Source organism: Pholcus phalangioides, unplaced genomic scaffold (assembly GCF_987345545.1).
Source record: "Pholcus phalangioides strain wild (caught in Gottingen) unplaced genomic scaffold, Ppha-v1.0 ptg000020l_1, whole genome shotgun sequence".
NCBI lineage: Eukaryota > Metazoa > Arthropoda > Arachnida > Araneae > Pholcidae > Pholcus > Pholcus phalangioides.
In genome coordinates this window covers 10,206,028-10,225,530 of record NW_028301613.1, presented here as the reverse complement: position 1 = coordinate 10,225,530, position 19,503 = coordinate 10,206,028, and the positions used below count along the sequence as shown (strand labels likewise).

Sequence of the window (19,503 nt, the reverse complement as noted above, 5' to 3'; positions counted from 1 at the left end):
TTGGCACCACTCCCTTAATTTTTTAACTGAAAAATAGTAAACTCTCATCGCCCGGGACACCAGACCCCTCTGATTTCCGTAGGGGGCTGTTGCAAGATTTTTTGCCATTTCTCCTCCCTGTCGCCTCTTAACGCATATTGAGAACATAGACGTACGTGGGGCGCTTTCCATGTGCCCCACCCCCAGATGATCAAAAATTTAATTTGGTAGTTTTTTTGTTTTGTTTTGTTTTTTTTTCATTTTTTGGCATCAAATTTAATTTTTGGTAGTTTCATTTAGTAGCTTTTTTCGTTTTTATTTGGTAGCTTCATTTTCATGCAGAAAATGAAGTACAAGTAAAGAATTGTAAGCAAATATAAATGCATAAAGTCACCGAATTTTTCAATGAGCTCGTATATCTTTAGTATTTTTCCATTGACCGTAATGCACTAATGTTTGCAAGACTATTTTTATCGTTTTATTCTTCAAATTTAATAAAATTTCTTTAATTTTTTTCAAGAAAATGTTTCACCATTTAGTGTTGTTCATTTTAGCTCATATTTACGCATCATTGAATGCATAATTTTGCACTTCTAAATACATGTGTTATTTTTTTACCCATATTTTTTAGTTTTTCACTGCATTTTCTTTCTCTGAGGTTAGACCATGGGTCAGTGCTTTTAATATTAACATTTTTCTTTTTGTGTATATTTTTCATGTTTAAGTCATATTTCTGGAATTTTAAATGCATATTTTTTTCATTTCACAATATTACCTATGTTATATTGAAGAATTTTTAAGGCATACCTTTTATTTCATGCATATTTTGGTATTTTTAAATGCAAATTTTCACAATTTTTATGAAATTTTTTTTTGGCAATTCCAAATGCATTTTCATTTTATTTTTATGTATATTTTATTCACTTCAGCATTATTGAATGGATATGTTTCCATTTTTTGCATATATTTTGATTTCATATCTCTTCATATTTAAATTCAGATTTATCTGTATTTTCTGTGCCTATTTCAGCATGTATTAGTGCATATTTCAGTATTTATTAGTTAGTATATATATATATATATATATATACACATTTTTAATGCATATTTCAGCTTGTTTAGCGCATATTTTGCCTCTTTTTTAGTGCTTGTAATCCGGGCTCTAATTATTACTATCCCAATCTTTTTGCTGACAGTTTTGTTTAAAGAATAATCAAAATTTAACGGTTTTTTGTTCATGCTTTAAATCTATGCTGGGTATGCATGTCGACACTTAAAGCTTTCTACTGTCCAGTTCAAACATTGTAATTTTCCAAGAACATGTCATAATAGATTGCAAAAACTGAATGTATCTGGTTAAGCAGGTAACATTATTTTGACTCTGTTCATTATGGCCCGCCATACTGTCTGCATCCCTGAGGATGTATTAACAAAAATTCTATCAAGTGCTGTATACCAACATATAATTATGACTATCTGAGGTCGGTAATGAAAATGTTGGTTAGTTGTGGCTGCAGTCTTGTTACTTTTTGAGTGAACCTTAATACACAAGATTTCAGTTGTTTTACAAATATAGTAATAGACTTATATGGAAGAGTAGATCAACTTTGCCTAAGAATATTAAGAGGTCACCAACGAATAAGGCACAAACAATATATACATGAAAAATACACAAATACAACACATCCTAATTCATTTCTACTTTAATGGGTGTCCTCTTTAAAGGAAAAGGTATTTAACCACTTATCATGCTGACTGAGAGTCCTACTTGGTTTGAATACCAAATCTTAACTCTCGGTTGCTCAGCAGAAAAAAGTATGTCTGTTCACCTCAAATGTTGCGGTCAGAATGAAGCTGAGAGCCTGCGTGTAAGACTAATGCAGCGTCCTGCAATGCTTGTGAAATGGAGCTACCTGGAATGGATCCATTTGAATTTTTTTAGATTTCCCGCTTGTAATAAATCTAAGCCATGGTGCTGTGATTGATAGTGTTGATTTATTGTTGTTTACTAAAATATTTTTGAAGGCTCGAATATATACCCTCGTAGAAATTTAAAACGGTTTTGTGAAAAAATCTTGCATCCTGAAATTTAAATCTAACCCCTAATCTAAGGCCCTCTTGCCAACAGTGTGTGGCAATGGTCAATTTTTCACATTCCTGATTCTTAACACAGTGAGAGTGCCATTAGACTTCCTTTTATGAGTCGTCAGGGCAAAAAGCATCTTCAGGGCTGTTTTAGTCAGGGTTGTCAAATTTGCTTCCCAGGTAGATTCCCTGGGCTGGGTTTTTTTTGGGGCAAATTGTTTGTTTTCAGACTTTCAAAGAAAATGTGTTGCTTTCAGGTTAAAATTTCATTTTAAGATTAGTTTATGTATTCTGAAAATTGCTGCGTAGTGCAGTGTTTAGAATATGTATATTTTGGAGTATTTTTAAAAGATTTTTTTGGTAGCAGAAATGTGATAAATTATTTCTTGGAATCACACACTTTTTATAATTCCGACTACGTTTTTTATGTAAGCATTTAGGTACGAGATTCACATATTAAAATGTTACAAGAAACCGCTAACACAAAATGTAACCATGAACTTAGATATGTAATATATGTATTATACATGATATGTGATAAACATATCCAAAGAAATTATTGCTTATTTATGATACATAATACTTTTTCACACACACACACAAATCCTTGTATAAATAAATTGAAACCTCTGTGAAGAAGTAAACCAATGTATGTGTTGACTGAATTTTCATTCAAAAAATATTGACATGTTTGCATTGCAGCATTTTTATAAGTTTTATACAGGTACATCAGACTTTCATAACTGAAATATCAAGAGAAAAAAATAACATTATCACAAAAAGAAAATAACTTCATGGGATTCTTGAATTGAAAATTGGTAACGAACACCTGAACGAAGTGAAATTGAACAAAAGGTATAGTTTTTCTCCGAAAATAAGACCTAACCAGAAAATAAGCCTCAGCTTGATTTTTCAAGATGCTCATAATACAGTATAAGCCCAACCCGCAGAAAATTAGCCTTTTAAAATTGTCAGCCAGGGGAAGGCATTCTGAGACATGACAGGTTGTCTTGTATAAAGTGATATTCATATACAATAATGTTAGACATTTGTATTTAATGATAATTCAAGTTATTCTGTAGTGTTAAGTTCCCAAAAATGGCTAATTTGGACAAGTGGAACCTCCAGAGTAATGAATCCTCAGAATGACTGCTATAAGATCATTTTTTAATTGTTACAGCTCTTTTTAAAACATTTCAGAATTTAATTTAATGAAGCAGGGGCATTCTTTAACAGTGAGAAATTCAAGGAAAAAGAGAAGAATGTGACTTTAGCTCCTGAAAGTTTGGGTTCGATTAAAAAAAAGAAACTTTATGGTTCAGGATGCATAGCTAAAGGTTTTATTTTTGATGGATTGGGACACTTTTGAATACATTTTCTGCAGTGTTTGAAAAATTTGGGGGGAAAAAATTGAGGCGCCATCCTGATTTCTCAGAATTTTCCTTATCCCAATTCATTTCTTTTACCACAAATAATTTTCTTGCTGCAGTTCTGCATACAACTCAACGTTCAGATACAATTAAGCAGAAGTGGGTGTGTTTATGTGTAAACAATTATTCCCTTGTTATATGGTCAATTTTATTAATATATACATTTAGACATAATATAAGGTGTGCACATAAATGATTGGATATTTGTAACTTAACAACTTGTAACTTAAACAAGGATGATAAACATACATGTTTAAGTTACATATTTTGAGGTTGTGGAAAAAAGAAATTCAATTTTCCTCCCATTTTGCACAAAACACCCGCCCAGGCTGTAAGTGAACAATTATTCCCTTATTGTATGGTCAATTTTATTAATCAAATACATAGTTTAATGTGCACCAAAAATTTATACGTAGACATAATTTAAGATGTACATATAAATGATAAATGATACATGTTTAAATCATATGTTGAGGTTGAGGAAATAAGAAATTCAATATTCCCCATTTTGCCCAAAAAACCCAGTGTGGGGTTAACCCCATTTTTATTAAATTAATTTTCTTAATCTTGAAAAAAAAATATTTTGTGTAATGCAATATTTTTTGATGAATGGGACTAAGCCAAAAATTTCTATCGGAGGCAGAAGGCGCTAAACTAGTGTAAACTGGAAATGTTCTGCAGTAGAAATTCCCACAATAGTGTTTTCTACATTTTTTAAAATTTTTCCAGATTTTTCTGCGATATATGTCACAGAGTTTATCATATTCTGCTTTGGGTTATGTTCTATGTACGAGTACATCAGTATTTTGATAAACGTACGTGGGAGCGACTACAGGTTCCTCTCCCGTGGCTACTTGATTTTTGCATATGCATATTTTAATATTGATACATGCTGAGAGAATGCACTTGACGTTAATGATGAAAAGATTTAAGAGCTAATTTTCATTACAGTTACTTACAATCATATAAATAAAACTTATTTTTCCATTTAATGCCTTGATGTTAGTTATTTTACAGCTCTACGGAGGTCATAGCCCTCATTGTTATAAAGCAGGGGTGTACAAACCTTTTCGACCTGGTCAGATAGAGGGTGATATGGTTTTCTGCTCACTGGCAAGAAACTGTTTTGTGTATTGGTAACTTTTTGTCTTTTGTTTGTTTTATGATAGTAATGGCATGGAATGGGTTAAGAGGATTAAAAAGTTAAATCGAAATCGGGGAGGGCAAAGTTTTTATAGCCCACAGGCAGTAAAAATGCCTGTGGGCTATAAAAACTTTGCTACCCCCCTCATAGATATGGACCTGCCCATCAATCAAAATACCATGGCTTCAATTTATTACCAGCAAGAAATCTAAGAAAATTCGAATAGATCTATTCCAGATAGCTACATTTTGCAAGCATCGCAGGATGCTGCATTAATCTTACACGCAGGCTGTCAGCTTCATCCTGAGCAACTGAAAGTTTAGATTTGGTATTCAATCTAAGTACGATCCTTGTGATAAGTGTGGATCAGTGTGATAAGTGGTTAAATATCTTTGAAGAGGACACCCATTGGAGTTGAAATGCATTAGAAGTTTGTGTATTTCTTGTGTATTTGCCTTATTCATTAGTGACTTCTTTTCACTCCATACTCATTTGCTTGTAAAATGTTCACAGTAAGCATGTTCAGTTTGTGGCATAACATGAATTTCATAGAAAACATTGGAAATTATTAATAATGTACATGAAAAATTTTCACTGATAGTTGAACAAGAATGTTATTTATTGCCTATTTATGTTCAATATCTTCAACCCCATATATATATTTTATACGATTTTTCCTATTGGACAAGATTAGAAAAATTCTGCTCATAAATACATATTACTGTTAATAAAAAAAAGACACTACTGTGCTGTTTTTAACAGCATTCAGTAATATATTAGGGAGTGTCCAAGTGTGAATTCAGTTTCACTGAGAAACTCAATTGAATTGAAATTTACTCAGCAAAATCTAACTGGATCGTATGAAAGGGGGATAATTATTTGATAGCACATAATTTTTTTTTTTTCTTTTTGCTGTCGCATAATTTATTCATAGAAAAGCTAGTCATCATTTATTGTGCGCCCAGTATATAAATTACTATGAAAATAAACCATGAAATAATCAAAAATATATTGAATTGCATATCAAGAAACTTCTCCCCTTAGGACAAACGCAAACAAGAAATCTGGGCGTTACCTCTTTTTCTTGGCCATTCAATTTTTTCCTTAATGTTACTTAACAAATAATGTAGATGTATAATTAATTAAATAATTAACAAGAAGAAATTAAAACTGCATTTTTGTTGAAAAATCTAAGGAAAAGAAAGGTGACAAACCATTCTTAAAACTAAGTATATGTACGGCTACTATCTATTCAGAGTAAGCAAACTTCCACACATTCCTAACAGTACACAAGCTATGCAAGAGTTGTTATACAGGGTGATTCATTACTAGTGCGACAAACTTGCAGGAGAGGTAGGGGTGCGCAAAGATAATTCAGAATCACCTAGCACTGCAGGGTCAGAAATGTCTTCCTTCTATACCAGCTAGGGTCAAAAAGGCAAAGAAAATGAGATCAGAAACAGCAACACATTAGTGTAACATAAAGCATGATGAGTTTTAAATTGCATTGTAAGAGCATTAATGACAAGTTTTACATCAACAAAAAGCATGCATACAAGGTGTTTGAAATTTCAGCCATGAGTACTCACACAGGCTTCACATCAATGCCGGGCTGTAATGTGCCTTTTCGAGACCTCTGGCAGACTTTTTCTTTGGGGGTAGGGGGGGGGACCTTTTTTAAAGGTTTATTATTATGCAAAATAAATGTAAATTTTTTGGGGCCCCTTGTTCAGCTTGGGCCAGTGCCATGGTTGTCCGAGCCTAGTTACAGTCCTGGCCACATGGAATCCCTAACATTCTGGTAGATTCCTGGCATGTTTCAGATCTCCCCAGCAGCTACAGAGATGTGATCAACCAAGTCTTCGACTGATTCAACAGGTTGGAAGGGGGTCTCATACACTAATGACTTTATATGACCCCAGCAGAAGTCCAGGCATGATAATTTAGCAAGCCAATGATTTCCGCCAGATGAGGAGGGAAGAGGTAAGGTCCAATGGCCTAAACATTTATAGAGAAATAAACGGCTTTGAAATGCATGTGTTTGCGTACCATGGGGATTCACCAAAGCCTACAAATGAGCATTATGTGGATTGTAGGTTCACTCTCTTGTAAAATTGTCTCATACATGAATTGATTGCTCTCAATTCATGGTAGCTCTCTTGAAACAACCCTTCTCATGTAATCATCTGTGCAGACCTGCAAAGATGATATGATGAGGAGCATGCCTGTTTGGGAAACGTTCCTTGTACAAGTGCAGAGTGGCATGCCTGTTTACAGCTCCATACTCGAGGTGCATGTCGGCCAATTCAATGTGTGAGTATTGGTTCATCCTACTACCTCAGCGACCGGTTCTCAAATGCTGGTTTCCAGTGGGATTGTTGTGCAGTCAAACTCCCGTGCAATGCCCTCTATACCATGAAGAAGACATTTCCGACCCAACAATGTTAGGTGATTCCAAATCGTCTTTGTGCCCCTACCCTACACCTCCTACAAGCTTGTCGTGCTGGTAGTGAATCACACTGTATATGCTATCGCTAATGGATATGGTATTTAGATCAAGGATATTTATTAGTTGTAGCAATTTGGCTAATTAGGCGGAAAAAGTTGTAGCCAAATGAGAGAGAACCTTGGCCAAATTCATGCATCATAAAATGGGGATTTAAAAACAACTGTTCGATTTAACCATTAAGGGGCAAAATAGACATTCGTGATTTACACTTGGTATTTTATTTATTCGCGAATGGAAATATGATATCGCAATTTAGTGCAATGTCGATTGGCAGCGTAAACCCTGACCTAGATGCATGCATACCAGTTACTGCTGCCCTTACTAGATGCTGGGTCCAGTGTGAAAAAAATCTATGGGGGACTATTAAGAATAATTTTCTCTGATCCTTATCTTTGTTCCAGAGGTACTCATATATGGACCTTTATACGATCTCCTGTTTCTAATTATATCGTAGATATTATTTAATTCCAACATTTCTAGCACATACCTGGAAGTTCAAGCTTATTGATTTGGGTAGAATGTGGCGTGTAATGATATTACCTGAGAAAACAAGTGAATACAAAGACAGATGTTGACGAAATCGCTACTTGAAAAAGTAAATATTTTTTTCATATTTTCAAGAATTTAATAATTAAAAATGATACATTTTACAGGGGTGGGAACTCTGTGCCAAAACTAATATTTTGCGCCATCCTGCTCCAATAGCGTATTTTCGCATTTTTCTGCGCCAAATAGCGAATTTCGCTTCAGTATGCCCAGAATTTTGGAAAGGACGCCAAAAAATTTTTGTTCCTGCTAGCCATGAAACGTTTCTTTACGAGAAAGAGCATGTTTTATTCCACTATACTTAAATTATCGCCTTAGACTATCGGCCCCTGATCGGGCTTTCCATCGCGAAACCCCGATATTGTCCGTGATCGTTTAACTGAAGATGGTTTGCAATGCCTTTCAGCTTTAAAGTGCAAATTCCAGTGTTTCCGTTTAAAAAAAAAAGTTGTCACTGGAAGCAGCAGAAATTACTGTAGTCGATTGTCATGTGTTAAATCTCGATGTTTCATGCAAAACGTTTTCATTCCAGGAGTAAAAAGCGCATGTCCGCCGAATTACAAATGTTAGTTTAGAAACTTTGCCGAATAACGAGCGTTAAATCGCCAATGTTGCAGAATAACGAGTGTTAAATCGCCAATGTTGCAGAATAACGAGTGTTAAATCGCCAGTGTTGCCAAATAACGAGCGTTAAATCGCCAATGTTTGCAAATAACAAGAGTTAAATAGTCAATTTCGCCAAATAGTGAGTGTCAGATCGCCAGTCTTGCCAGATAATGAGTGCTGAATCGCCAAACATCGAGTTGATTCTTCGAAATTCTCTCCCATTTTGCAACAATTTCTTTCCAAGTATAAAAAAATTGAAAACTTATAAAATTTTTTTAGCTCATTTGAAGTGCCGCTGTTCAAGGCAGCAAATAGTGCCCTCGGTAAGCAAAAATCCTCTTAAATAGACGGGTGCAAAACATTTTATGATAGCTGCTCTTTCAAACAAGGTGTCAAAAGCCTAAAACACCAAAAACAAAAATTAAGCTGACGAAAAGATGTTTGATAACAAAAGACAGTGCAGTTTTATTTTGAAAAGGGTTGAGGGTTAACGAAAATATTCTTGTTAATTTCACTGTTCCAATTTATAAATATCTGCTCCAAATCCCATATTTTGCTGCTCCGAAATGGACTTAGTCACTTCCCACCCCTGATTTTAAGATAACCAAATATAGTGGCATGCTGAAAATATTTTTTTCCAAAATCATCAGATGTGTGTATTTCATTTATTAATATTTTCTGAGTTAAGTCAAAAAAAAAGAAGCTATTCTGCAGGTGTACTGACGTACTTCTAAGGTGTTTCTGAGGACAGTTCCAAAATGACCTAGTTCCAAATGACCAGGCCTACAGCTGTTAGTGAGGAAGACGACTCTAACGAATGGTGTTCAGATGATGAAACAGTTGCTGATAAGAGCAGCATAAATAAAAAAGCCAAGGAACTCGTATCGAAAAAAAAGTTGGCATTCTTCAGCCTGCGATAGCCAACGCCTATAATACATCCATGGGAAAATGGACCTGTGCGATAGATACTTACTATATGCCTAATACAGGTGAGTGCTTAGAACAGACAGATTACCTATTAGAGTTTTCATTCATCTTGTCAATCTTGTTATTTGGAATTGTTAGGTGATGTACGTTCAGTATTGCCATAAAGAAAAATTTAATGAGTGCCTATAAGACTTTTATTGAATATAAAATGGTTGTTGCATCAGCATTTTGCTATTGCAATTCTCATGCCTGTTGTGAGTTAATGTCATTTAATGTTGTGTTTTAAATTTGCAAATAATACAAATATAGTTTACATCTCACTATACATTACATTGTGGTTAAAATATTAAGTGTTTCTACTCGTTGGAATCCAGAGGTACACATATGTGTACTTAAAATATTTAGGCTCCCCGAATGCTTACAATTCTTTTGTATTACAGTCTACAGAAACACAAAATCGACAAATTTTTTTTTAGCTGTTTTTGAAACTTCAGGGTTAAAGATTAGTACAGTAGATACTGATCCTATGATGAGCATTGTACGTAGTTGACACCACCCAATAATGGATGTTATTTGGAGCATTTACAGTATTTTCACTCTCACCTGGCCATTGTGCTGGACTCTCATTGTGAGAATCCAGGTTTAAATCTGTTCAGGACAGTGGCAGTCAGCTGAAGTTGGTTTTATGCAGTTTTCCAACTTCAAGGACCGGTATTGTCAATTTTTGAAAAAAACGTTTTTCATCCTATTGAAAAATAATAATGTGCATTTTGGAAGGAATATCAATTCGAATAAGGTAAACTAATCCATATTTCTGTCATTTGTTCATAGACGGAGAAATTTCCATAAATCGGTGTAAATTTTAATGTTTCAAAATCCTAAGGGCGGGTACTTTCAATTTTTGAAAAAAACTTTTTCCATCCTATTGAAAATTCATATTCTGCATTTTGTAGGGAATTTCATTTCGAATGAGGTAAACTAATCCATATTTCGGTCATTTGATCATAGACGGAGAAATTTCCATAAATCGGTGTAAATTTTCATATTTTAAAATCGCGAGGGCCGGTACTATCAATTGTTGATAAAAAATTTTTTCATGCTATCGAAAATTAATAATGTGCATTTTGTAGAGAATTTCATTTCGAATAAGGTAAACTAATCCACATTTCTGTCATTTGTTCATAGACGGAGAAAATTCCATAAATCGGTGTAAATTTTCATATTTTAAAATCGCAAGGGCCTGTACTGTCAATTGTTGATAAAATCTTGTTTCATGCTATTTAAAATTCATATTCTGCATTTTGTAGGGAATTTCATTTCGAATGATGTAAACTAATCCATATTTCGGTCATTTATTCATAGACGGAGAAATTCCATAAATCGGTGTAAATTTTCATATTTTAAAATCGCAAGGGCCGGTACTGTCAATTTTTGAAAAAATTTTTTGTCATGCTATCGAAAATTAATAATGTGCATTTTGCAGAGACTTTCATTTCGAATAAGGTAAACTAATCCATGTTTCTGTCATTTGTTCATAGAGGGAGAAAGTTCCATAAATCTGTCCAAATTAGATTGCACGGGCCGGCGGTACTGTGAATTTTTGAAAAAAACTTTTTTCATGCTATCGAAAATTAATAATGTGCATTTTGTAGAGAATTTCATTTCGAATAAGGTGAACTAATCCACATTTCTGTCATTTGTTCATAGACGGAGAAATTTTCATAAATCTGTCCAAATTAGATTGCAAGGGCCGGTACTGTGAATTTTTGAAATTTTTTTTTTTCATGCTATCGAAAATTAATAATGTGCATTTTGTAGAGAATTTCATTTCGAATAAGGTGAACTAATCCACATTTCTGTCATTTGTTCATAGACGCAGAAATTTCCATAAATCTGTCCAAATTAAATTGCAAGGGCCGGCCGGTACTGTCAATTGTTGATAAAATCTTTTTTCATGCTATTTAAAATTCATATTCTGCATTTTGTAGGGAATTTCATTTCGAATGATGTAAACTAATCCATATTTCGGTCATTTGTTCATAGATGGAGAAATTTCCATAAATCGGTGTAAATTTTCATATTTTAAAATCGCAAGGGCCGGTACTGTCAATTTTTGAAAAAAACTTTTTTCATGCTATTGGAAATTCATAATATGCATTTTGTAGAGAATTTCATTTCAAATAAGGTGAACTAATCCATATTTCTGTCATTTGTTCATAGATGGAGAAATTTCCATAAATCTCTCCAAATTTTCATGTTTCAAAATCCTAAGGGCCGGTACTGTCAATTTTTGAAAAAAAACTTTTTTCATGCTATTCGAAATTCATAATGTGCATTTTGCAGAGACTTTCATTTCGAATAAGGTAAACTAATCCACATTTCTGTCATTTGTTCATAGATGGAGAAATTTCCATAAATCGGTCTAAATTTTCATATTTTAAAATAGCAAGGGCCGGTACTGTCAATTGTTGATAAAATCTTTTTTCATGCTATTTAAAATTCATATTCTGCATTTTGTAGGGAATTTCATTTCGAATGATGTAGACTAATCCATATTTCGGTCATTTGTTCATAGACGGAGAAATTTCCATAAATCGGTGTAAATTTTCATATTTTAAAATCGCAAGGGCCGGTACTGTCAATTTTTGAAAAAATTTTTTGTCATGCTATCGAAAATCAATAATGTGCATTTTGTAGAGAATTTCATTTCGAATAAGGTGAACTAATCCATATTTCTGTCATTTGTTCATAGAGGGAGAAATTTCCATAAATCTGTCCAAATTAGATTGCAAGGGCCGGTACTGTGAATTTTTGAAAAAAATGTTTTTCATCCTATCGAAAATTAATAATGTGCATTTTGTAGGGAATTTCATTTCGAATAAGGTAAACTAATCCACATTTCTGTCATTTGTTCATAGACGGAGAAATTTCCATAAATCTGTCCAAATTAAATTCCAAGGGCCGGTACTGTGAATTTTTGAAAAAAAACTTTTTTCATGCTATTGGAAATTCATAATGTGCATTTTGTAGAGAATTTCATTTCGAATAAGGTGAACTAATACATATTTCTGTCATTTGTTCATAGAAGGAGAAATTTCCATAATTTTAATGTTTCAAAATCCTAAGGGCGGGTACTGTCAATTTTTGAAAAAAACTTTTTCCATCCTATTGAAAATTCATATTCTGCATTTTGTAGGGAATTTCATTTCGAATGATGTAAACTATTCTATATTTCGGTCATTTGTTCATAGACGGAGAAATTTCCATAAATCTGTTCAAATTTTAATGTTTCAAAATCCTAAGGGCGGGTACTGTCAATTTTTGAAAAAAACTTTTTCCATCCTATTGAAAATTCATATTCTGCATTTTGTAGGGAATTTCATTTCGAATAAGGTAAACTAATCCACATTTCTGTCATTTGTTCATAGACGGAGAAATTTCCATAAAGCTGTCCAAATTTTAATGTTTCAAAATCCTAAGGGCGGGTACTGTCAATTTTTGAAAAAAACTTTTTCCATCCTATTGAATATTCATATTCTGCATTTTGTAGGGAATTTTATTTCGAATAAGGTAAACTAATCCATATTTCTGTCATTTGTTCATAGACGGAGAAATTTCCATAAATCTGCCTAAATTTTAATGTTTCAAAATCCTCAGGGCGGGTACTGTGAATTTTTGAAAAAAAATTTTTTCATGCTATCGAAAATTAATAATGTGCATTTTGTAGGGAATTTCATTTCGAATAAGGTAAACTAATCAACATTTCTGTCATTTGTTCATAGACGGAGAAATTTCCATAAATCGGTGTAAATTTTCATATTTTAAAATCGCAAGGGCCGGTACTGTCAATTTTTGAAAAAAACTTTTTTCATGCTATCGAAAATTAATAATGTGCATTTTAAAGAGAATTAATTTCATTTCGAATAAGGTGAACTAATCCACATTTCTGTCATTTGTTCATAGAAGGAGAAATTTCCATAAATCTGCCCAAATTTTAATGTTTCAAAATCCTCAGGGCGGGTACTGTGAATTTTTGAAAAAAACTTTTTTCATGCTATTGGAAATTCATAATGTGCATTTTGTAGAGAATTTCATTTCGAATAAGGTGAACTAATACATATTTCTGTCATTTGTTCATAGAAGGAGAAATTTCCATAATTTTAATGTTTCAAAATCCTAAGGGCGGGTACTGTCAATTTTTGAAAAAAACTTTTTCCATCCTATTGAAAATTCATATTCTGCATTTTGTAGGGAATTTCATTTCGAATGATGTAAACTATTCTATATTTCGGTCATTTGTTCATAGACGGAGAAATTTCCATAAATCTGTTCAAATTTTAATGTTTTAAAATCCTAAGGGCGGGTACTGTCAATTTTTGAAAAAAAAATTTTTCATGCTATCGAAAATTAATAATGTGCATTTTGTAGGGAATTTCATTTCGAATAAGGTAAACTAATCAACATTTCTGTCATTTGTTCATAGACGGAGAAATTTCCATAAATCGGTGTAAATTTTCATATTTTAAAATCGCAAGGGCCGGTACTGTCAATTTTTGAAAAAAACCTTTTTCATGCTATCGAAAATTAATAATGTGCATTTTGTAGGGAATTTCATTTCGAATAAGGTCGACTAATCAACATTTCTGTCATTTGTTCATAGACGGAGAAATTTTCATAAATCTGTCCAAATTAGATTGCAAGGGCCGGTACTGTCAATTTTTGAAAAAAACTTTTTATATCCTATTGAAAATTCATATTCTGCATTTTGTAGGGAATTTCATTTCGAATAAGGTAAACTAATCCACATTTCTGTCATTTGTTCATAGACGGAGAAATTTCCATAAATCGGTGTAAATTTTCATATTTTAAAATCGCAAGGGCCGGTACTGTCAATTTTTGAAAAAAACTTTTTCCATCCTATTGAAAATTCATATTCTGCATTTTGTAGGGAATTTCATTTCGAATGATGTAAACTATTCTATATTTCGGTCATTTGTTCATAGACGGAGAAATTTCCATAAATCTGTCCAAATTTTAATGTTTCAAAATCCTAAGGGTGGGTACTGTCAATTTTTGATAAAATCTTTTTTCATGCTATTGAAAATTCATATTCTGCATTTTGTAGGGAATTTCATTTCAAATGATGTAAACTAATCCATATTTCGGTCATTTGTTCATAGACGGAGAAATTTCCATAAATCGGTGTAAATTTTCATATTTTAAAATCGCAAGGGCCGGTACTGTCAATTTTTGAAAAAAATTTTTGTCATGCTATCGAAAATTAATAATGTGCATTTTGCAGAGACTTTCATTTCGAATAAGGTAAACTAATCAACATTTCTGTCATTTGTTCATAGACGGAGAAATTTTCATAAATCTGTCCAAATTAGATTGCAAGGGCCAGTACTGTCAATTTTTGAAAAAAACTTTTTTCATGCTATCGAAAATTAATAATGTGCATTTTAAAGAGAATTTCATTTCGAATAAGGTGAACTAATCCACATTTCTGTCATTTCTTCATAGAAGGAGAAATTTCCATAAATCTGCCCAAATTTTAATGTTTCAAAATCCTAAGGGCGGGTACTGTCAATTTTTGAAAAAAACTTTTTATATCCTATTGAAAATTCATATTCTGCATTTTGTAGGGAATTTCATTTCGAATAAGGTAAACTAATCCACATTTCTGTCATTTGTTCATAGACGGAGAAATTTCCATAAATCTGTCCAAATTTTAATGTTTCAAAATCCTAAGGGCGGGTACTGTCAGTTTTTGAAAAAAACTTTTTCCATCCTATTGAAAATTCATATTCTGCATTTTGTAGGGAATTTTATTTCGAATAAGGTAAACTAATCCATATTTCTGTCATTTGTCCATAGGCGGAGAAATTTCCATAAATCTGCCCAAATTTTAATGTTTCAAAATCCTCAGGGCGGGTACTGTGAATTTTTGAAAAAAAAATTTTTCATGCTATCGAAAATTAATAATGTGCATTTTGTAGGGAATTTCATTTCGAATAAGGTAAACTAATCAACATTTCTGTCATTTGTTCATAGACGGAGAAATTTTCATAAATCTGTCCAAATTAGATTGCAAGGGCCGGTACTGTCAATTTTTGAAAAAAACTTTTTTCATGCTATTGGAAATTCATAATGTGCATTTTGTAGAGAATTTCATTTCGAATAAGGTGAACTAATCCACATTTCTGTCATTTGTTCATAGGCGCAGAAATTTCCTTAAATCTGTCCAAATTAAATTGCAAGGGCGGGTACTGTCAATTTTTGAAAAAAACTTTTTTCATGCTATCGAAAATTAATAATGTGCATTTTGTAGGGAATTTCATTTCGAATAAGGTAAACTAATCAACATTTCTGTCATTTGTTCATAGACGGAGAAATTTTCATAAATCTGTCCAAATTAGATTGCAAGGGCTAGTACTGTCAATTTTTGAAAAAAACTTTTTTCATGCTATCGAAAATTAATAATGTGCATTTTAAAGAGAATTTCATTTCGAATAAGGTGAACTAATCCACATTTCTGTCATTTCTTCATAGAAGGAGAAATTTCCATAAATCTGCCCAAATTTTAATGTTTCAAAATCCTCAGGGCGGGTACTGTGAATTTTTGAAAAAAAAATTTTTCATGCTATCGAAAATTAATAATGTGCATTTTGTAGGGAATTTGATTTCGAATAAGGTAAACTAATCAACATTTCTGTCATTTGTTCATAGACGGAGAAATTTTCATAAATCTGTCCAAATTAGATTGCAAGGGCCGGTACTGTCAATTTTTGAAAAAAACTTTTTTCATGCTATCGAAAATTAATAATGTGCATTTTAAAGAGAATTTCATTTCGAATAAGGTGAACTAATCCACATTTCTGTTATTTGTTCATAGACGGAGAAATTTCCATAAATCGGTGTAAATTTTCATATTTTAAAATCGCAAGGGCCGGTACTGTCAATTTTTGAAAAAAACCTTTTTCATGCTATCGAAAATTAATAATGTGCATTTTGTAGGGAATTTCATTTCGAATAAGGTCGACTAATCAACATTTCTGTCATTTGTTCATAGACGGAGAAATTTTCATAAATCGGTACTGTCAATTTTTGAAAAAAACTTTTTATATCCTATTGAAAATTCATATTCTGCATTTTGTAGGGAATTTCATTTCGAATAAGGTAAACTAATCCACATTTCTGTCATTTGTTCATAGACGGAGAAATTTCCATAAATCTGTCCAAATTTTAATGTTTCAAAATCCTAAGGGCGGGTACTGTCAATTTTTGAAAAAAACTTTTTCCATCCTATTGAAAATTCATATTCTGCATTTTGTAGGGAATTTTATTTCGAATAAGGTAAACTAATCCATATTTCTGTCATTTGTCCATAGACGGAGAAATTTCCATAAATCTGCCCAAATTTTAATGTTTCAAAATCCTCAGGGCGGGTACTGTCAATTTTTGAAAAAAACTTTTTTCATGCTATCGAAAATTAATAATGTGCATTTTGTAGAGAATTTCATTTCGAATAAGGTAAACTAATCAACATTTCTGTCATTTGTTCATAGACGGAGAAATTTTCATAAATCTGTCCAAATTTTAATGTTTCAAAATCCTCAGGGCGGGTACTGTCAATTTTTGAAAAAAACTTTTTTCATGCTATCGAAAATTAATAATGTGCATTTTAAAGAGAATTTCATTTCGAATAAGGTGAACTAATCCACATTTCTGTTATTTGTTCATAGACGGAGAAATTTCCATAAATCGGTGTAAATTTTCATATTTTAAAATCGCAAGGGCCGGTACTGTCAATTTTTGAAAAAAACCTTTTTCATGCTATCGAAAATTAATAATGTGCATTTTGTAGGGAATTTCATTTCGAATAAGGTCGACTAATCAACATTTCTGTCATTTGTTCATAGACGGAGAAATTTTCATAAATCGGTACTGTCAATTTTTGAAAAAAACTTTTTATATCCTATTGAAAATTCATATTCTGCATTTTGTAGGGAATTTCATTTCGAATAAGGTAAACTAATCCACATTTCTGTCATTTGTTCATAGACGGAGAAATTTCCATAAATCTGTCCAAATTTTAATGTTTCAAAATCCTAAGGGCGGGTACTGTCAATTTTTGAAAAAAACTTTTTCCATCCTATTGAAAATTCATATTCTGCATTTTGTAGGGAATTTTATTTCGAATAAGGTAAACTAATCCATATTTCTGTCATTTGTCCATAGACGGAGAAATTTCCATAAATCTGCCCAAATTTTAATGTTTCAAAATCCTCAGGGCGGGTACTGTCAATTTTTGAAAAAAACTTTTTTCATGCTATCGAAAATTAATAATGTGCATTTTGTAGAGAATTTCATTTCGAATAAGGTAAACTAATCAACATTTCTGTCATTTGTTCATAGACGGAGAAATTTTCATAAATCTGTCCAAATTTTAATGTTTCAAAATCCTCAGGGCGGGTACTGTCAATTTTTGAAAAAAACTTTTTTCATGCTATCGGAAATTAATAATGTGCATTTTGTAGAGAATTTCATTTCGAATAAGGTGAACTAATCCATATTTCTGTCATTTGTTCATAGACGGAGAAATTTTCATAAATCTGTCCAAATTAGATTGCAAGGGCCGGTACTGTCAATTTTTGAAAAAAACTTTTTTCATGCTATCGAAAATTAATAATGTGCATTTTGTAGGGAATTTCATTTCGAATAAGGTAAACTAATCAACATTTCTGTCATTTGTTCATAGACGGAGAAATTTTCATAAATCTGTCCAAATTAGATTGCAAGGGCCAGTACTGTCAATTTTTGAAAAAAACTTTTTTCATGCTATCGAAAATTAATAATGTGCATTTTAAAGAGAATTTCATTTCGAATAAGGTGAACTAATCCACATTTCTGTCATTTCTTCATAGAAGGAGAAATTTCCATAAATCTGCCCAAATTTTAATGTTTCAAAATCCTAAGGGCGGGTACTGTCAATTTTTGAAAAAAACTTTTTATATCCTATTGAAAATTCATATTCTGCATTTTGTAGGGAATTTCATTTCGAATAAGGTAAACTAATCCACATTTCTGTCATTTGTTCATAGACGGAGAAATTTCCATAAATCTGTCCAAATTTTAATGTTTCAAAATCCTAAGGGCGGGTACTGTCAGTTTTTGAAAAAAACTTTTTCCATCCTATTGAAAATTCATATTCTGCATTTTGTAGGGAATTTTATTTCGAATAAGGTAAACTAATCCATATTTCTGTCATTTGTCCATAGGCGGAGAAATTTCCATAAATCTGCCCAAATTTTAATGTTTCAAAATCCTCAGGGCGGGTACTGTGAATTTTTGAAAAAAAAAATTTTCATGCTATCGAAAATTAATAATGTGCATTTTGTAGGGAATTTCATTTCGAATAAGGTAAACTAATCAACATTTCTGTCATTTGTTCATAGACGGAGAAATTTTCATAAATCTGTCCAAATTAGATTGCAAGGGCCGGTACTGTCAATTTTTGAAAAAAAACTTTTTTCATGCTATCGAAAATTAATAATGTGCATTTTAAAGAGAATTTCATTTCGAATAAGGTGAACTAATCCACATTTCTGTTATTTGTTCATAGACGGAGAAATTTCCATAAATCGGTGTAAATTTTCATATTTTAAAATCGCAAGGGCCGGTACTGTCAATTTTTGAAAAAAACCTTTTTCATGCTATCGAAAATTAATAATGTGCATTTTGTAGGGAATTTCATTTCGAATAAGGTAAACTAATCAACATTTCTGTCATTTGTTCATAGACGGAGAAATTTTCATAAATCGGTACTGTCAATTTTTGAAAAAAACTTTTTATATCCTATTGAAAATTCATATTCTGCATTTTGTAGGGAATTTCATTTCGAATAAGGTAAACTAATCCACATTTCTGTCATTTGTTCATAGACGGAGAAATTTCCATAAATCTGTCCAAATTTTAATGTTTCAAAATCCTAAGGGCGGGTACTGTCAATTTTTGAAAAAAACTTTTTCCATCCTATTGAAAATTCATATTCTGCATTTTGTAGGGAATTTTATTTCGAATAAGGTAAACTAATCCATATTTCTGTCATTTGTCCATAGACGGAGAAATTTCCATAAATCTGCCCAAATTTTAATGTTTCAAAATCCTCAGGGCGGGTACTGTCAATTTTTGAAAAAAACTTTTTTCATGCTATCGAAAATTAATAATGTGCATTTTGTAGAGAATTTCATTTCGAATAAGGTAAACTAATCAAC

General features: G+C 32.2%; 1 long non-coding RNA gene across 1 annotated transcript in view; it reads left to right on the top strand.

Annotated features, from left to right (window-relative positions):
* The first annotated feature begins 4,890 nt into the window (after nt 1-4,890).
* LOC149070956 (uncharacterized) overlaps nt 4,891-19,503 on the top strand; it is a 162,362-nt gene continuing 147,749 nt past the window's right edge. The window contains exons 1-2 of the long non-coding RNA XR_016194990.1: nt 4,891-7,742; nt 9,014-9,288. This is a non-coding gene — a long non-coding RNA (uncharacterized LOC149070956). The remainder of the gene's footprint in view (nt 7,743-9,013; nt 9,289-19,503) is intronic.